Source organism: Diprion similis, chromosome 10 (genome assembly GCF_021155765.1).
Source record: "Diprion similis isolate iyDipSimi1 chromosome 10, iyDipSimi1.1, whole genome shotgun sequence".
Taxonomy (NCBI): domain Eukaryota; kingdom Metazoa; phylum Arthropoda; class Insecta; order Hymenoptera; family Diprionidae; genus Diprion; species Diprion similis.
In genome coordinates, this window is record NC_060114.1 from 19,972,488 (window position 1) to 19,990,523 (window position 18,036).

General features: G+C 46.2%; 1 protein-coding gene across 1 annotated transcript in view; it reads left to right on the forward strand.

Annotated features, from left to right (window-relative positions):
- Window positions 1-18,036, forward strand: part of LOC124411102 (ephrin-A5) — a 417,074-nt gene that overhangs the window by 48,449 nt on the left and 350,589 nt on the right. The window lies entirely within an intron of this gene.

Consider the following 18,036-nt stretch of genomic DNA (forward strand, 5'->3'; position numbering starts at 1 on the left):
GGAATGAAATTCTTGTTACATAAAATATGAATTCACCGTTGCGGCAGCGGCGGAAAGTCGTCGAGGTGGTGAAGAGCTGCAGCTGATGGAGGAAATCCAATCTGCCGTGACGGAAAACCACGTTGCAAAACAGCCATGATGCATTTTATCAACTTTCCGAGCTTTTTCAACCCCCGCGAGATTCCGGTTACCCGATGGGAGCGTTGAAAGTCAAATGAAAACAAGACGGCGAGAGCAAGAGAGAGAGAGAGAGAGAGAGATCTGAAGGACGTACTAAGTCGGTGTAACTCGTTTCCTTCAATCAGTATTGCTTTGAATATATCCTCTACTCACGTCTGCAAATATGTAGGTACGCGAATATATATTTCATTCCTTGCACGCGTTCGGTGATCCGAAATCTGATTTACGTGGAACGACTTGCGAAGGCACGGAGCAGAAGGTATTCCCATGACGTCATGGCTGCTGGGAGGGGGGGGGGGGGGGGGGGGACCAGGAGGGGCCAATTATTAGTTGTCGAACAATCTTTTCAATATTTTATTATTTCTCTCCTTCCTCCGCAGCCTGCCAGCACAGGCTTATACACACATACACACCTCCTTCCGGACTATAACTTTGAATTGGCTATTCGGAGGTCCGCGCTTCTGCTACTGCTCGGGATATGACTGGCTTGTTTTCGTCCCTCCGTTTTCTACAACGCGAATATAGACGCACACACACGCGAGCGAAACGCCCGGACGCCATCCAACTCATTTTCTCCTAATTGGCTGGCCCGAGTCCGCGTGCAGGGGATGTTCTTTCGCCTATCTTTCGGGATTAGGAACTACGGTAAAGACGATGAAAATTGCATCACGGTTCACCCCATCCTCCGCCCCATTGCCATCGTACTTCACTCGACGTCTTTATTGTCCCCTAATTTTCGTCCACTTTGCGCTGATGCTATTGCAAAAGAAAAAAAAAGACAAAGTGCAAAATGTTAGTTTTACCCTGAGGCAAGGCAACCCGAGCATCTCGTCGAGGGTGGAAAAATTTATAAATAAAATGATAATTTATAAATTGCATAAGTACGAATTGGGGGAGGGAGACACGTTTTGTTATAGCTTTTTCACCCTCTTCTGTATTACGGGTGGGGGGGAAACGGTCTGTTGCTAATTTCGAGCGCTTTTTCAGCTCGCCGTTTCTCAAGTTTTGCTGTCTGTATCGAGTGAATTCCGTCGTACTGTGCGTCCTGCTATGATCCGGGACAGCTAGAGCAGCTTCGCCCATTTCCAGCAGACAATGCTTCCATGGCAGTACGTTACGACCTTGTTTTCCGAAATCCTGCCTGGCAGACCGAGACCCGAGATTTCATTACAAGCTCTGATATAGTTTCTGAACGGGGCGTAGGCGAGTCTTACCGAGAGCCAAACGAGTCGTTACGACTGTTTTTAACCTCCCTTTTCAATCCCCTATTCTTCATCCAATGATTCGCGATTGTCGTAACACAAGGGGCGAAAAGTTTATCAGAGCGTGTCCAAAGGCCAGCCGACGTGCTTAGTCCAACCGAAATTACACAACTCGCTATATGATATGCTCTCCTTTATTTTTCTCGTCTCGAAGATTGTTCGGACGGTGAAGAAAAAATTTTTTAATTAGTAATCGACTTAATCGCGAAGATTATATTTTCACCACTTTAAAAATGCGGACGATCTTATTCACACTCAATTTTTCACGTCATCTTTGCGTTTAATCTGTCGACTAGTTTCTCTGAAAAAAACCTTCGAGATTCGGGCGCCTATATCTCATCTTCAAATTCGAACGTCACTAAGGCTGTTTTTTTTGTCTCTGACGTAAAGAATACATTTTCAAAGTGTGACTGTCCTAGATATGCCGCGTAGTCGATGGTTGACGTTCTGAAACAGGAGTAAACACGTAAGTTAACATAACCCAAGCTCAACCCTAACCTAACTTTCGTTCCGGTATATCGAAGGGGAGCGAACGGGTACGGAATTTTAATAGAATTTCAAGCGGGCTGGTTACACTTTTTACGGACCAACCCGTGTAGATACACACGTATATACCAATACAAACCTACATGCATGTATATATACATATATATATATATATCAATTTAGAAAAGGCAGGATATCTTTTTCAACGGTAACCCTCTGCGAGTAGAATAATTTTTTCCTTTCGTTTATACGTATATTTTATTAGGTATATACCTACGTATATTCTTTTCCCTCCTCAACGGCGTGGAAATAGGCCAAGTACAAAAGTGGGTGTAGGTACACAACGCCCGAGCATTCAGCCTCGTCTGTACTTTGCTCAGGTTGAGCTGGATCTAAAGGTTAGATCGGATATATGCGCGGCTACACACATGCATACATGCATACATCGTGCCGGGTGGCTTTACGGCGTTGGTGGATTCAATTTGTTTTTGAATAGATCCGTGTAAAACTGTCTGAAAACGATCCGTTTTTCGAAGATCCCTCTTTTTCGCGCCAGGGTCGTCGTGGGCTTGCAACCGAATTTTCTAATTTCCACACCTCGATTTGTGCGGTCGATTTAAATTGACCACCCTTACAGAAAGGAGACACGACTGACTCTGGGAGAGCTGTGGTTGGCAATTGATCGGTAAACTCGACCAGCTTTGCCGACAACTTTATTTGAATTTACGTGCAAATGAGGTTACCGCCGCCATTGCCTCGAGCTTTCGCAAGTTTGAGGTTAGGTTAGACAAAGTTACGCTCTTTCTGCTGCTCTCTGATCTTCGAGGTGCAGATGTACGTCGGTGGCCAGCGGGGTATAACATTAACCACTTATCGCCCCAACATTTTTACGACCTTTGTTCGGAACGTTGTTATCACCTCGGAAAAAATCCCTGCACCTGCCTGCTGTCGTAGCCCGAAAGGAAGAGAGGACCTTTTGTGTCTCGGATGTCCCGGGGACAAATTCGAATAATTAAATACGGAGATTAATTCAACCGTTGGAAATGAACGAAGAATGGAAGTGATAACGGTTGTAACAGGCCGCCGTTTCAACGGAGGAGAAAAAATATCATATTTATATATATATGTATATATATCCTATGTATATACTCGGGCGATTAAGTGAAAGCTCCAAGCTACCTACTCCAGTTCTGTGAGTCCGGTCGGCGGCGGGTTTAGCCAGCCAGTAAACGTGGAGTAGCTAATACCTGAATAATTGCCGGCTGAATTTGATATGATTTAATGGCGTCTCTTTGGAGGGCTTTGGAAAAGTGAAGAAAAACGGAGAAAACAAAATTAATGGTCGGACCGGTAACGATTTATATTTCTAACCACCGTTTGGAAACCAGGTGACACTCTTTAATACCGAGAAAAAACTAAAACGGTCTTTCTCACTTTATCTTCTATTTTACCGAACAGCTTTCAGAGCGAGCAGCCCTCGGGCTTTTTGAGTTTTAAAAATTCATCACTGGTATGACCTACGCGGCATGAAGCCGGCACACGAGGGCAACATCTGCGAAGAGTGGTTCTATTGTTGAAAACAGCGCGATTGAAACCACGTTCGAACACGATTGTTTCCGTCCTGTTCTTTCCCTCATTCGTCCTTTCAGTTACGTATTTTTCTTTCACTCGTGCCAGAAGCCATACCTAAGCATTTGAAGGCCTTAAGTTTGGATCATGAACTAAGTATGACCATTAACATCGACTGAAAATATTCGTCACGATTTCACTGTGCAATTGCTTGTTAAGTGGCGAGGTTACACCCGCTGTATCAGCCGAATCAACGGAAGGGTGCCTGACCTTGAATGTCACCAGGGTGATATCGACCTGTAGTTCGAAACATCTGCCTAATTGCGCGAAGTTAAATGGGACAAACCTCGTCATCCGGTCGGTCAAACCGGCCACGGGATATAGAGCCACGGTGGATAATCCAAAACTGCTAATTGCGGATGATCAAATCAATTATCAGAGTGGACGCGTGCAGGGCCGAGGGCTATCCGAGGGGCCCTCTTCAACCCCGTAAATAGATACCAGCGACAATCATCCCTCCGCGTGAGTAAAATTGAATTTCCTGTAATCGCGAAACGGCGCAACGTCGCGTGCAATTTCGACCGTACGTAAAGTGTTTATGATTTTCGAAAGGTCGAGTTTCGAGTTTCGAGAAAACCAGCTCTCCTCGTCTTGTTGACCTTTCGTTGACCCGGCAAGATGGTCGGACAGCTGCTGTTTGCTAGGGTTTGATTAAACGTGTTTCCCGAGTCGAAAGTGGGCTGTACCTACATTTCGCGTTTCGGTTGTGGAGAGGACACTGTGACCTTTTGAGAGAAGGGTGTACCTCGGCGATACTTGAGATGTAAGATAAAACATTGAAGGAACTGTTATTGCAGGTCGCTAGGCAAGGTGGAGGATGACCTGAATATTTCGTGGTTAATCCTCGTCAAGTTAGTACTGCCGACGGTCAGGGCGGGAACTCGAGATTGCTGGATGTTCGCCTCCGAAATTTCATGACTTTGAGGGGTTTTGAGTCGGGGCTCTCCGCCTCCGTCGCGACGCTTCTCGGCCCTGCAATTAAGCAAACTTGGTCTCTGGGGACCCATGAAGAGCCGACGAACCCCGTGGAAACGCATCGCGCGTATTACTCTAGTGACTAACAACATCTTCATGGTTGGTATGCGAAGCCAACAATTTGGAAGCATAAAGACGATGAAGCTATCCAGGTTGATCTCTCCGATTTCATTTTTTTTGTAATATGCTATAGTAGACTAAAAAACGAAGCAACACGTATTTTTTTTCTGATTTCCCGTTAAACGTTATAAGAGGGTGAAACTATCTTGCAAAGTAAGGCATGGCAAATTTTCTCATAACGAGAAATGAAGAACGTAATTTTATCAATTGAAAAAAACAAATTGCCAAATTGCCCCTCGAGACGTCTTACTCTGGATTGTGGTTTCATCCCCTCAAAGTGTTGAATGGTAGATAAAAAAATATGGGTCGCTTAGTATTTAATCTACTATAACATATTACAAAAGAAATCAAATCGGAGAGATCGACCTGGGATACCTTCTTTGTCGATCGATGCTGCATTACAGCTACTTTGTTATGTCACGTACACTGGATCTTTTATCTCCTCTCTCCTCTCACCTCGACTTTAATTTCCCTCGCGCATTTTCAGCTCTTCACGATGATCATTATAATGAGAAGTAGTTGCACAGTTAGAAAGAAATCGACGAAAAGAATTAAGAGTGCAGATTGCTAATGATATTGAAATATCGAACGACTGATTATTTTCATTAAAAAGTTCCTGTAAAAATAAATCTTTTCACCGGCTGCAGTGAACCTAGCCCGCGCAAGTATCCTCGGAGCCTGTTTGCTTTTTCCTATCTCACTCTTCCGCCCTCCACTCTCTCACTTTTGCCCTCGCGCTTTCACGACTGGTGAAAAATGATATAAGAAGAAGAAGAGAAAAAAAAAAAAAAAAAAACGAGAAAATAAGAAAAGGAAAAAACAAACTAAAAAGAACTCGACGAGAGAGAAGAAAAAAAATCTAATTAGAAGTGGATTAAAATTTAATCACTTGCTAAATGAATTTATCCCGTGAAGGTATCGGTGGGTGGTGTCCTCTCCACTTAATTGTACCCCCAGCGCTCACCAACTCTCTCGTGGACCTCGCCCGAGTTGCTCTCGGTCTCTCTCCGACCTTCTTTCGCCGGGTGTAAAACCATCTCGCTCTCCTCTCTCCCACAGTCCCGTCGAAACCATTTACTTTGCATAGACATTAAACTCCGTTACTTAATCGAGGGACACTCTCCGTGTCCTTTCTGAAATGTCAGCGATATTACAACGTCCATGGAATCAGGAATAACGAAGACCTACATTGGCCGGACAGACTCTCGATGACCTGCAACATAACTTTTCTCTCTTTTCCTGACTTCACCGGCAAATGAAAAAGGACTTGGTTACGCAATCCAGTTCAATGTCACACAGCCTTCTATTGGAGGCTGAATTGCGTTATGGCGTCCGGATGTGGTGGACCGTTAACTACCGGTCTTCTACTACGCTTGCCGAGGCTCCGTTGGGAGTGCGCTAACTCACCTCGGTCATCAAAGATTCATCGTTCCTCGCACGCACCCCTGCGGTTGGCCGGCGCGAGCCACGCGCCTGGATCCCTGATGCCCACGAGCCTAAACCCACTCTAAACCCGAACCTAAGCCAAAACCTAAACCTGGTCCGCCGCGCTCGGCTGCCTGGAGACGGGTAATGGTGCTCGTCTCGTCTGCACCCGAGCATCTCGTATCTACTCCGGTTCATCCCCCCCCCCCCCCCCCCCCCCGTAGCTCCCGGCACTCCTGCAGGAGAACCCGGCTCGCTACCACTTCCAATTAATCTTCAACCGCGAGTTCAGAACCAATAAACTCTGCGGGAACCTCTTCAAGGCCTCCGAGCCAGGGGTCATGCAATCGACGAAACACCGGCCCCCAGACAGGGTTCCAACTCGAATTTTGAACTCCGGTTCTTGACGTCCAAATTCAGGGACAGTACCTTCTCCGATTATCTCCTCGTCATTGTACACCCTTGGATTGACTTTGAGAAATTCAAGGCCACCGATGGCGTCTCTACTCAATGCGAAACTTGGCCTTGAATATGTTAGAATTAGTACAAGGATCAGTACGTAGGTACAATACCATCGTGTACAGTAAAAAAATCTGTAACCTTAAGGCAATTTTCAGAACATTAAAATAGAATGTTTCCAAGAGACAAGTAAAAATTCAACGGTAGTTTCAAGGATTTTTGAAGGACGAGCAAAATTCAAAAACAGTTCCAGGACCACTGGACACCATGAATACGAATATTTGAATCTCGGCTTGGTCGGTGTATTACTATAGGTATTACGTATACCTATGACATTCCGGACGATTCGTCGGTGATAAATTTTCAGAGCACGTGGTAAAAGTTCCAACATTTTACGAAGGGGTTTTATAGGCGGGATTAGGCCGGCTGCAGGCAGCTGTCACCCGTCATAGACTTGTAATCCGGCCGTTGGAACAGTGCGGGCGAGGGAGGTGAAATCTGGAAGATGAAAGTACGCCGGGGGTCGGTAATTAATTGGTCGACCTCTCTCGCACTGTCGACCCTCGCGATCCTCGACTGCCGGGCCTAATGACATTTTTACAAGAAATCAATAAAGCAAGTAAGCTATTTGCCGCGCCTGGCGAACTTCTCCGTTAGCTGTGGTACCGACCTCTTTTTATCCTCTTGATTGAAGGAGGTTTCCCGAATCGTCGTTGAGGGCAACGGCGATGGTAATAATCATTGTTTCTTCGTCTAGACGAGCTCATTTCCTTCGATCGTACAGGCGCTCTCTTTTTCTTCAACCTCCAATACTACCGTAAGCTTATTTTGGTGCGCGTATATATACACACACCATATAATATGTATCTGGCCAGCCATAAAAAGATGAGAATTATTTTGACTCATTGTACGAGGATGCCATTTCTTGAATATTTTATCCGTTATCTCTGGCCGCGGAGCGTGTGGCTGGTGATGTTGGATTAAAAAATGAGCGAGTGGCGAAACCGGCGCGGATGAGACCCGACGGCAGAGCCTAAAGAGGGGAAAAAAAATTCTCTTATACCTTATGCCGCTGGAAACGCGAAAGCAGAGGGTTATCGCCTCCTTCCGTGAGGTGCGAGTTTTGTTTAAGTTATGGAAGTTGGGTTTGTTCCGTCGGCGGTGGCGTCGAGGCTCCGTTGTTTATTTAAAATTCCAGCCCCGTCCACGGCTGGCTGATTCTTCGAGGTGTTCCTTATGCTAGCCCGTAAAAGTTAAGACAAAGAAAACTGAGAGAGTCGGTACGCTCATGCAGCCCACCAGCAGCACCAGCAGCGGCATCAGAACCGACATGGAACGAACGAATTAAGCAAAGAATGGAATTAACAGAGTCTCACTAAGTCAGAGAGACAAAGTGTAATTATTTACACTCACGAGTGCAATTATCTGTTATGTATACACACATTCTCATAATCTTGCCTCGTTTGCGATAAGGATTCCCTTGTCAAAAGTAGGTATAACCACTTGAGAAAAGGAAACTGCGGTAACCAAAGCGACCAGGAATATATCAGAACCAGAATTATGGTCTTCCGCTGCGTCTTGGACTCGGAGATCGATGAGACCTCATCCCCCAGTGTATTTCACTGTTGTGCGTACGTAATCAACACGCGCAAATAATACATGGTCACAGGCGCACTCAGCCGTGAAATTTGAACAAAATACTGCCCACTCGAGTGGCACAACACGTTCCGCTGACTCCCCGAGGCAACATTACTACGGCATGAGACGTGGCAGGAATTTGACTTCATTAGACTGCGAGGTTCTTGAGCTTCCTTCATATCCGAGACCTCCATGTAGGTATTGTTGTAAGCAGTCTCAGGGAAGACAAAATTGAAACGCTAGTTCGATTAGCTTCGCTTGCATTTCTGTACATATAGATGTAAAGTGGGAAAGTTTTCCCGACGACTAGCTGTTGCGTTTGTTACCGAGGTGTTGTGACGCGGAAACTCGGAACGTCTGATTGGAATTGATCGTTGAAAGTCTGAAGCCGGTGAATCCAGTTATACCTACCGACAATATACGGGGATGGTGAATGGGAATGGAACTTTTATTCCCTGCATTATCCGATGCGAGCGATCAGTGACATATCAGTTCCAGAAGGATAAATGCGCCTCTGAATCGGTGGCAAAGACTTTCGCGGATACGGCGCGGTGGAGAGGGTGAGGCTAGGTGTGGCAGCGGCGTTGGTTCCAGGATGGAAAGAGTGAGGAGGGTAACAGCCTCGAACCGGGAAGGGGAACGGGGTTACAAACGATCAAGCGAATCGTTCGCATTAGTCTTAGTCAGAATCAGAGATAAGCCAAATGAGGGATAGCCGGTCGAAAAACATCGGAACTGCGCCACCACTGTGACCACCAACTGCCGGCCCCGACATCGCCTCGTCTCTCAAAGACAGGACCAGATGAGGTCTCCGAAGGACGAGGAGGGAGGGAGTGAGACGTGGAGGGGGCCACTTCGATCGTCCCGTTTCCAATATCCTACAAAAACACTCGTAGGCTCGACGAGAATTAAATTATCCAGTATAGTGTTGGAAACGCGTTCGAGTAGAGTTGCGAAGAGGTCCTGCGCCGTGTGAAGAACTCCTGGAATTACGCCCAGACCACTCTCTTCGCGGTGAATCGATTCATGTTTTTTGAATTGATTCCGAATCCGTCCAAGCTGTACTTCTATATCGCACGCTTTGCGCGGTGTTGTGAGAAACCCCCGCCCGTCAGTCATCTTCCGGCTTTTCCACTTTCAAAGGAAACTCTCTCGACTCACGAACATCACGCCTCCGGTATCCCTCCAGAGCCTCAGACTCTTTTTTCCCCGCGTCTCAGCCTCTCTCTCTCTGTTTTCAGCTCGTGTTTAACGTCATCTCTACGAGAACTGATTGACACGAATTCACCCCTAAATCCAGTCTGATTGTAGACTCTAGTCCGCTTTGCCGATTAGCAATTCAGGATGGACACACTCGCACACTGGATAACCGGGTAAAATTACGTCGTGAATACATCTCGTGGTGCAAAGTTGGATAAGTTCGAGGTCGGCTGAGCGGTGGTGAAATTCAAAGCATTTTGAACGCGAAAACTAGCCAGTAGGTACTGACCACTTATACACTTCGGCACTCTCCGGTAGGAGTGATTGATTTGTCTGGGAATGAAAGCGCAATCTCCTGCAGTGGTCGGGTAGTCAGGAATTCCGCTGTTCGTAATGAAAACACTGGCATACGAGAGAATTTATATCTATACGATTCAAGAATTTTATGAAATGTAGGTACGTTGAGTTGAATTGCTTCGTTGCAACAGATTTGAATGGATTTCAGTGCGCTGATATATTCGGATTGGTGGTAACCATCAGCACTTTGGTATTCGAAGTTCGTCGCAGTTAGTTGAGGCGTGAGAGTGCGGCGGAATTGTTATGGCCAAGGATTCTTTTTAATTGGGAAATACCTCTTGTGAGTATCGTGGAGGACCATTGCTCAGGAAGTATGAGAGGGCCTACGGAAGGACGGACGGAAGGAAGGAAGGAAGGAAGAAAGAAAACGGCCCACAGCTCCGAGAGTTTTTCCCTCGGAGAGGGTGATAAATCTTTGGGCCTCGTTCGTGTCGTTGCGTAGCCAGGCTTGACGTCTTCACGAGCAGTTAACTGCCGAATGGCCTCGCTGGCGTAACGTTGAACAGCAAATTCCATAAGACGATCGTATCCCGTCTTATCTTATCTTGAGGGGAGAGAAAGGAACGCGCAGAGAATGAGGGGATGAGGACGGAAGGCGGCTGAGGGTCGATGTTTTGCCCATTCCGGGTCATTTGCTCGATAACTGCTCGCATTACGAACCAGTCAAAAATCGGAAGATAGTCCCATGGCAAGCTCCGACCCATTTCTGAAAACCGCCAGTAAAGCGGCTCGCCAAATTTGATTATCAAGCTCGGAAAATGATCAGGTTCGTGATCCGAGACGCCGTTAATCCAGTTTCCGGGCGCCTCGTGGTCTACAGACTGTGCAAATCGTGAAATTTAAAGCATATTGGTAGGAGCTAAAGCCGAGAATTACACAGCGCTGAACGAGGTGGAGGATGAGGGAAGACTAGGGGCGAGGCGATGAGAGGAGCCGGTATCACTCTTGGGGTCTCTGGGCGTAATCAACGCGGCGAAGCGAACCACTTGCAGTCTGCTACCACCTCGAGAGCTGTTAGCTGGAACTCTGTAACGCGTCTCAATCGCCGATCTGGTCCTGGTCTAGGCTTGGCTACCGCACCATCGTCCCCGAAGTGCTCGTTCCCACTGTGTCTACGAGTCAAAGTGAACCGGGCTTCTTAGTCACTGATTGCCAAGGTGCATTGAAGCGAGGTTATGTAACTATGGATGGGGTGTGTCTGCTAACTAGTACCAGCACCTGTTTATCTCTGATCATTCTCTGCGAGACGTCGAGGACTTTGGATGGCGTCTTCAACGAGCTGGATAGCTTATTGCCTGACGTATCCAGCGGACGCTTGATCAACGGTTAGGAGCTGTTAGAAGATGGGACTTTTGTTACTTGATAAAGGGCCTCGTTTCTATTTAGTTTCGTCCTCTCGCCCATCGTGCGCCATCGTTTTTTCTACTCACTACGTTGCCCAACTGGTATATCTTCATTCTGGCTCAAGGACACGCCTTGCTATCTTTACTCTCGGTCATTGTTGTCTTTGGTGCGATCTTTTACCCCTATCACCATCGACATTAAATCGAGGTACCGGACCTAGTAAGCAAAAGTGAAAGAAATTGCAGTCCACGCTTATCAGACACTACGGAAGCATTTGACCAGGCTTTCAGGATTTTCATGGTTACAAAGACACTGGGAAGCATGGGCAAAAGCTTTTGTGAACAGCGCGGTAGAAGGATACATAGTGAATGCAGTCGCAGTAAATTTTCCATCAACGGATAATCAAAGGTCTCAAGAAGATAGGGAAGCGAAGGTACGAGAAGATTCATTTAGTATGTTTCACCGCGCTCTTGGAGCTCACCGTCATCATTATAAATCAAGTTGTAATTACACTTGTACGGTAGCCTTGCTCACACAAGATATGACTCGATAAAATTCAGAGCAACGCTTTTTCATATGCCTATTCGAATTAGAAAAAGACAAAAAAAGATCAGGAATCGCCAGACGGTAGTAAAACATTCTCTACTCAATTTCTCTGTCGTTATTTTCGCACGTTGCTGCGCTTGGGCTGTTTCTAGCTGTACATAACATACTTGTGTAATCTGAAGGCCTCTCGAAATTAACTCAGCACGTTTTACTAAATTCATTACAAATTCCACCAACAAATTCTCAGTAGTCTGGATTGGATACAGCGTCGAGAATTATTTAATGTAATTGATTTTGAGCTGTTAATCTACAAACATTTTCCTCTGATTCTATTGTTTTTAATCTCGAAACTGTCCTAGCTTTTCCGGAAATAGACTTCATGTGATGTCAACGAGCCTGTCACGTCGGCGTGATCATCAGCGATGAGATAGTCGGTTTTACGGGACATTGCGCTACACGTGGAACGCAGTTACCGCAGGTACACCGGCCCTGCCTATATCGCTTACACCGCATCGTATAACCGAAACCATAGTGGTAACTCCGTCGAAGTTTGCAATGAGTTCCCTCGCAAACAATTGTGTAGTGGGTAACAGCCAGGATACCATATGACTGGTATTCGATCAAAACGTGGAAACATACTTTCACCAGCACGATTACCGACCCTGACTCGTAGAATGGGCGTCGAGCGGCCAGCGGGTAACTACGGAAATAAAAACCGTAGGCATTTGCTATTCAAGAGATGTTTCCGGCACGTCTTTAACTCTGATCACGAACCAGTGAAGCTGCGCTAAAAAATCCACGTACCAAGCCTGCACTTTCACACTTTAAACCGAGCCATCAAAGTTCCACCCTGCGCCTCCCGTTAAAGGAGAGAGACCCAAGGACCTCAAGCACCCTCACGCACCACTTTCCCTTGAATTCCCGTGGCGAAATTGTGGCTCGAGCAACATCTCGGACAAACATAGGGCTGAAGGATTGCGACTAGAAATCGATAGATCAGCGATCAGTGTCGATGGGGTCGATAGCTGCAGGTAAAATACTCGGGGCTCAATTTTCACCGAAAGTTTTTACCGAGAGGCGACTATTGCGAGTCATTCGGCGTTATTTACTGCTCGAAAACTGTTTCCAAAGTTGGTATCAACGGTGTCTCGAAAGTTGCAGGGCAATTCGAGCTGAAATATCGTGCCAGCTATACGCTTGTCAGCCGGCTGGTAGGGTTGAGTTATTTCGGAAACTGACCCAGTCGACAAGTTTCGAAGGACGGTTGGTCGTCCAGGACTCCTCGACAACGGAAGGCGGCACACCTTCTTAATTCACATGGTACACTGTACATTCGAAGGACCCATCAGCCGACAGTCCCGGACCAAAAGATGTTTTTATCGACTCTGCGATGCCATTTTTCACATCGGGGTTTCTCCCCTTATCACGCGATCAGGGACCGGACTTCGTGTAAATAAATATTGCGTGCAATAATATCAGTATCATCTTTATTTTCGGGTATGGGTCGACGCCCATAGATGCTGCGGGTACGATTATTAATAACTCGTTCGTCCTGAGGGCTTGGCTCTCTCTCTTTCATCTCACGTCAGAAGGACTGAGTCGGCGTGACCAAGGATATCGTGCGGTCTTATTTGAACCGTGATCTGCTCCGAGTATATGTCACGGGTAAAACACACGGTAGGCATCTTGTTTATTCACGTGCGATGGAGGAGGAAGAAATTCTCTCGGAGAAGGGTACGGATTGCTCCGACTCTAACGGGTTCAATTCAAGTCCGTCCATCTTTCGCTTCTGGGCAAAGCTTTCGTCTTTAATCTCCCGCGATTTCAAACCCGTACGTGACGGTCTCCGTTTCTCCGAGTGAGGAATATGCGCGATCGAACGTGGCCTCACCTTCTTCTCCCTTTCCCACTACCCTTACATCGCTGCCGTCTTCTATGAACGACTTTCTGGACGGCATTATCGGTATTTTCGATGTCCAGTTCTGCAAGGTTGGTCTCTGGGCTAGCCACGGCTATAAGCAGCACACGATATATCGCCTCTGGCCGATCCAAACAGAACTTATAGATGTATAAATCAAACTGCGTACGTTGATAGAAGCAATAAAGAGTTCCGAATGGGAATGGCCGGATCGGTTGCTGCCGGGTGGTTCGGGAAGACTTATATTACACTCAACTCAGCCCCCCACAGCCCCCCACCACGGTTATGGGAGAACCAAGACTAAATACATACTCGAGGGGGGCTGCCATGACCGTGCCAAATTAATGGTACCCAAACCCCGTCTGCCCACCTGGTGATATTGGAACCACACCAGTCGAAAATCACCGATAAATAAATTCGCAATGAGTTATCACCTGTTTACGCTGATGGTGGTGAAAAACTTGTAAACAAAGACTGTTCGCTCATTATTTTATCGGTGTAACTTGATATCGACGAAGAACCGAGGAGCGATAAAACCAATCAACGTTCCGTCAAGTATTCACTTGTCCAATCCTCCGCTAGGAGGATTCTGTCAGGGTATAGGGGACTCTCTTGCATTTCCATTCCCGTGAAGGAAACCGCGGCTGCCCATCAATTATTTCATACATACAGGATCCCTCCTCCAGGCAGACCCGGAAACACCCAATTTCCCCATCACCGGGTTCGTCGATGACCCGTGTTCTGAACGGTCGTAAATAAAGGTGGAAGAAGGAAAAAATGATGGGAAAAGTGTTACCACCAGTGAAACGTTTCTCAGAATGTTTGTATTCCAAAAACACTTCGCACATTTTCTCTGAGAGCATCATCCTCGAAGCACATTCATGCATGTCTGAAGGCTCGGGATAACATTCAACTTTCGACGATCATCTTTCCAAACACGTTCAACACGTTCTAGTTCGGGGGGGGGGGGGATGGAAGATAGAGGTATAAGTTGAAAAGACAGCAAACAGCTGCGAGATGGAGTGCCGGAATCCTGGAATAAGTGAAAAATAAATATTCCCACCTTCAAACTACGTCTGCGAAAATTTATCCATCGTTACAAACTGAAAAGATATTGAATAGTCGATTATAATTGATTATGCAGAATGCAAACAATTTGCGTAGAGAAAATCATATATACCGCCTATTTACACTCGACGTTCGACTTGAATTGCATGATGCAACACCCGGAGGCGGATGGACGGTAGCAATAATCCGATTGGTGAGGTGAACGGTATAATTTTCGGATGATTCAACCGACGTTCAAACTGTACGGGCGGTGTTTTGTGACTTGCAAGTTTTGTGATCGGGAAAACGTTTAGTTAGTTTAAACAGATCGTCGGTTGGGGTAAACCGATATCATTGACCGCCGGAGATTGGAGAGAGGGGAAAAAGATGATGGTGGGAGTGATGGAGAAGTGAGATTGGAAGAGGGTAGCGATACGATTCAAAGTTGCAATCACTGTGGTGATCCGCAAATATCGCGGAGGATCGTTCACTCAAATTGAGTATTCCCGAATAAAAAAAAACATATATATGTATGTATAAAAAAAATGGAAAATACCGCAACTCGATCTCTCTGGCATATCCTCGTGAAGCGTCTCCACTATTCAACGATCAAGGGCATATTTTCATTGTTGATATCCTACAAACCCATCCATATCTCTCACCTTATTTCACAAAATGGCACCAACTGCCAATTCTTTGTATCAGACCAAAAGAAGCGTTTAAGACTTTCATCAAAAGATCAAAAAATTGGATACCGTCGATAAGTGACTGACTTCAGGGGTGTGATCGTCCATCGCGCGGGGAACTGATGAGGGAGAAAGTTGAGAGTTGAGGTCGCGCCAAATGTACCTTCGTTAAAATATCAACCGAGAGACACGCACCCCGTTCCCTAAGAACGGCGAGTTTCTTGCTGAGTTGTGTTTCTATAGGTTATAACGCGTATTCTGCACGCCGTGACCCCGTGACCTCGGTAAAGGTCGTGTAACATGTATAATACCGAGCGCCAATACGAAGTCGCGTGTGCGAACTGTGAGTTAAGAGTAAACGTATTATTACGGGTTACCTAGAACACCGCGATGGTATCAGTACCGTGATCAGGTATGTAGTTATTCGTCAGAATCTAATTACTTATCTTTAGATATACTCATACAGAGTTTTACCCCCTAATAACTGTCGGCCCGATAATTATAGTCCTATCCAGTGTGCCTGCCTGCCTACCAAACATTTTTTTTTTTTTTGTTTCCAGCATGATACTTTATTTCTGATTTCAATGCCAAACGGCGAGAAAATTATTACCAGTGTAACTGGACTCGCTATAAATGAACAAATCACCGTTGAACTAGATTACAGCGATGACACGTGTTCATGGATACAAAAATTATGGCGCGTTCAAAATTTATGTAGGTATACAGCCGCAGGGTAGAATCGCCGGAAAGGGAAAAGGAATAAAAAAAAAAGGAGTGACAAGTTCTTACTCCGCTTGCAGAAATCTGTAAATCATCAACGTTAGTCCCGAACGCGTGTGTCTTCATGAATATTAAATTCTCCCTACTACTTTATCATGATCCGTAGATAGGTATTTGCGGTTGTTCACCGTGACGTATTGCTGGAATGCGTCTTGCCGTTAAATACCGTCCGGCTATTATCGAGTCTGTTATTAAACAACCGGTCGATGATGAGATACCCGTATGGCAAGGAAGGGATCGGGGTCGGTGGTGGTGGTCATAACTTGAGACCAATTATCAATTTGTATCGTAGAACGATATTTATTATTATGAGAATAAAAACCAGATGTCTCTCTCGCTCTCTCTCCTTACTCCTCACTTCTCGTCCGCCCCTTCCCACTTCTGTATTGATTGATCTTCGGGAAGACTGTACGGGGCAAGCTTGCCTCAATCGGCTCTTCGCGGTATTGAGACGTAAAATCGATAAGTTTTTGCCCGGGCTACTTAACTCGCTCTCAACGGTGGGCTGCTGCCCCGCAAGGCCATCGACCAGCCCAAGGGGATTCTGAGTGGTCATATTATAGTATAAGGATTAAGTTTATACGGGAGGAGAAGCGGAGACGCGTGGGGCTTAGCTGTCCACGGTACGAAGATATGAAGCAAAAATATTACGTACACTCGCAGCGCGAGGTTCGATGATAATAAATACGACGATAAGATCAAGGTTTCGGTGTAGCCTGCGGTATTCTAAAATCTTTCTACCTATTCGACTTGGAAATTAGTTTCTTTATTTTTATATTAACTCGATTTCTCCGACACAACCCTAACCTCGTGTGCAAGTTGAAGATGGTGAAAAAATGACCTTCATGTTCACAAGCAGTAAATATTTATCGCTGAAAGTTCGCCGTGGGTTGTTTTCATTTATGTTGTTGTTTTCTTTTTCCCTCCTTCCTTCTTAACCTCACAATCCTGATCTGATAAAATATACCGTTTCTAAATTGGCTCAGGCGGAGTTAATCTTGGAAGGGCGTTATCAATTAGGTGCATTACAGATAACAGCTCCGCACCACTCCTGCGCAGAAAGGCGTTTAACATATTTTCAACCTGCGAAACGGTGGGGCTGGGAGGGGGGTAGTTTACATTCGAGATAGTGGCACGTCCCTAGCCTCCGATGTCCAAACCACACGCAAACAGCCGAGCTTTTCGCGTTGCTTGCGCAATTTTCGAAAGATAGTGCGCCCAGATTGTTGCGATAATTAGCAATTAACCTCTGCAGGGGCTGGGGAGCGGAAAGCAAAACAATCGATTTTCATTCGGAGCCGTAGGGTGAGCGGCCTCATCGTTTATTCCCAAATTATTGGTGGCCGTCGCGAAACCGTTTGGTCAGAATCGAGAGACGTTCGTATCTGCTGCTAGGCACATGCCTCCTCGTATCTTCCTGTAGGATGTTGGTAGTGGGATAAGATACGACGAAAAACGAAGCGGGGAACAGTGGTTAACCTCGGTTAGGCGGGGACCACTGACCGGCCGTACGTCCGTCCGGCGAAGCGGGCCGAGAGCAAGCGAGCAGGCGAGGAGGGCAGTAAATATATTCTTATCTATCCGCCAAAAAGTTCAGCCAAGCCGCTAATTAAAGGTATAACCTTATCCCATGCGCCAGGGACTCCCAGTGTTGTAACGGCGTGCCGAGGTGGGAGAAGCCACCAGTATACAGTGTGTAGCAACGAAGGTTCAACTGACTTTCGCCGATTTATGGTGGAGAAAACAGCGGCAAAACGATGGCGTGCATTCAGGATATCAGGATTTCTCAAGGGCTTCGACGTGGAGGTCGATTGACTTTAGGCGTCTCCAACATCACTGTCATGTCTCGGAAGATGTTCTACATAAATCGTGATACAAGGTTTATCCGATAGACTGCAAATTCGAGATGTGTTCCCCGATATTTCAGAATGGTTAGTTACTCTTCTAGTAGCTAAGCTAGACTAAGTAGTCTTGTGAAGCCTCT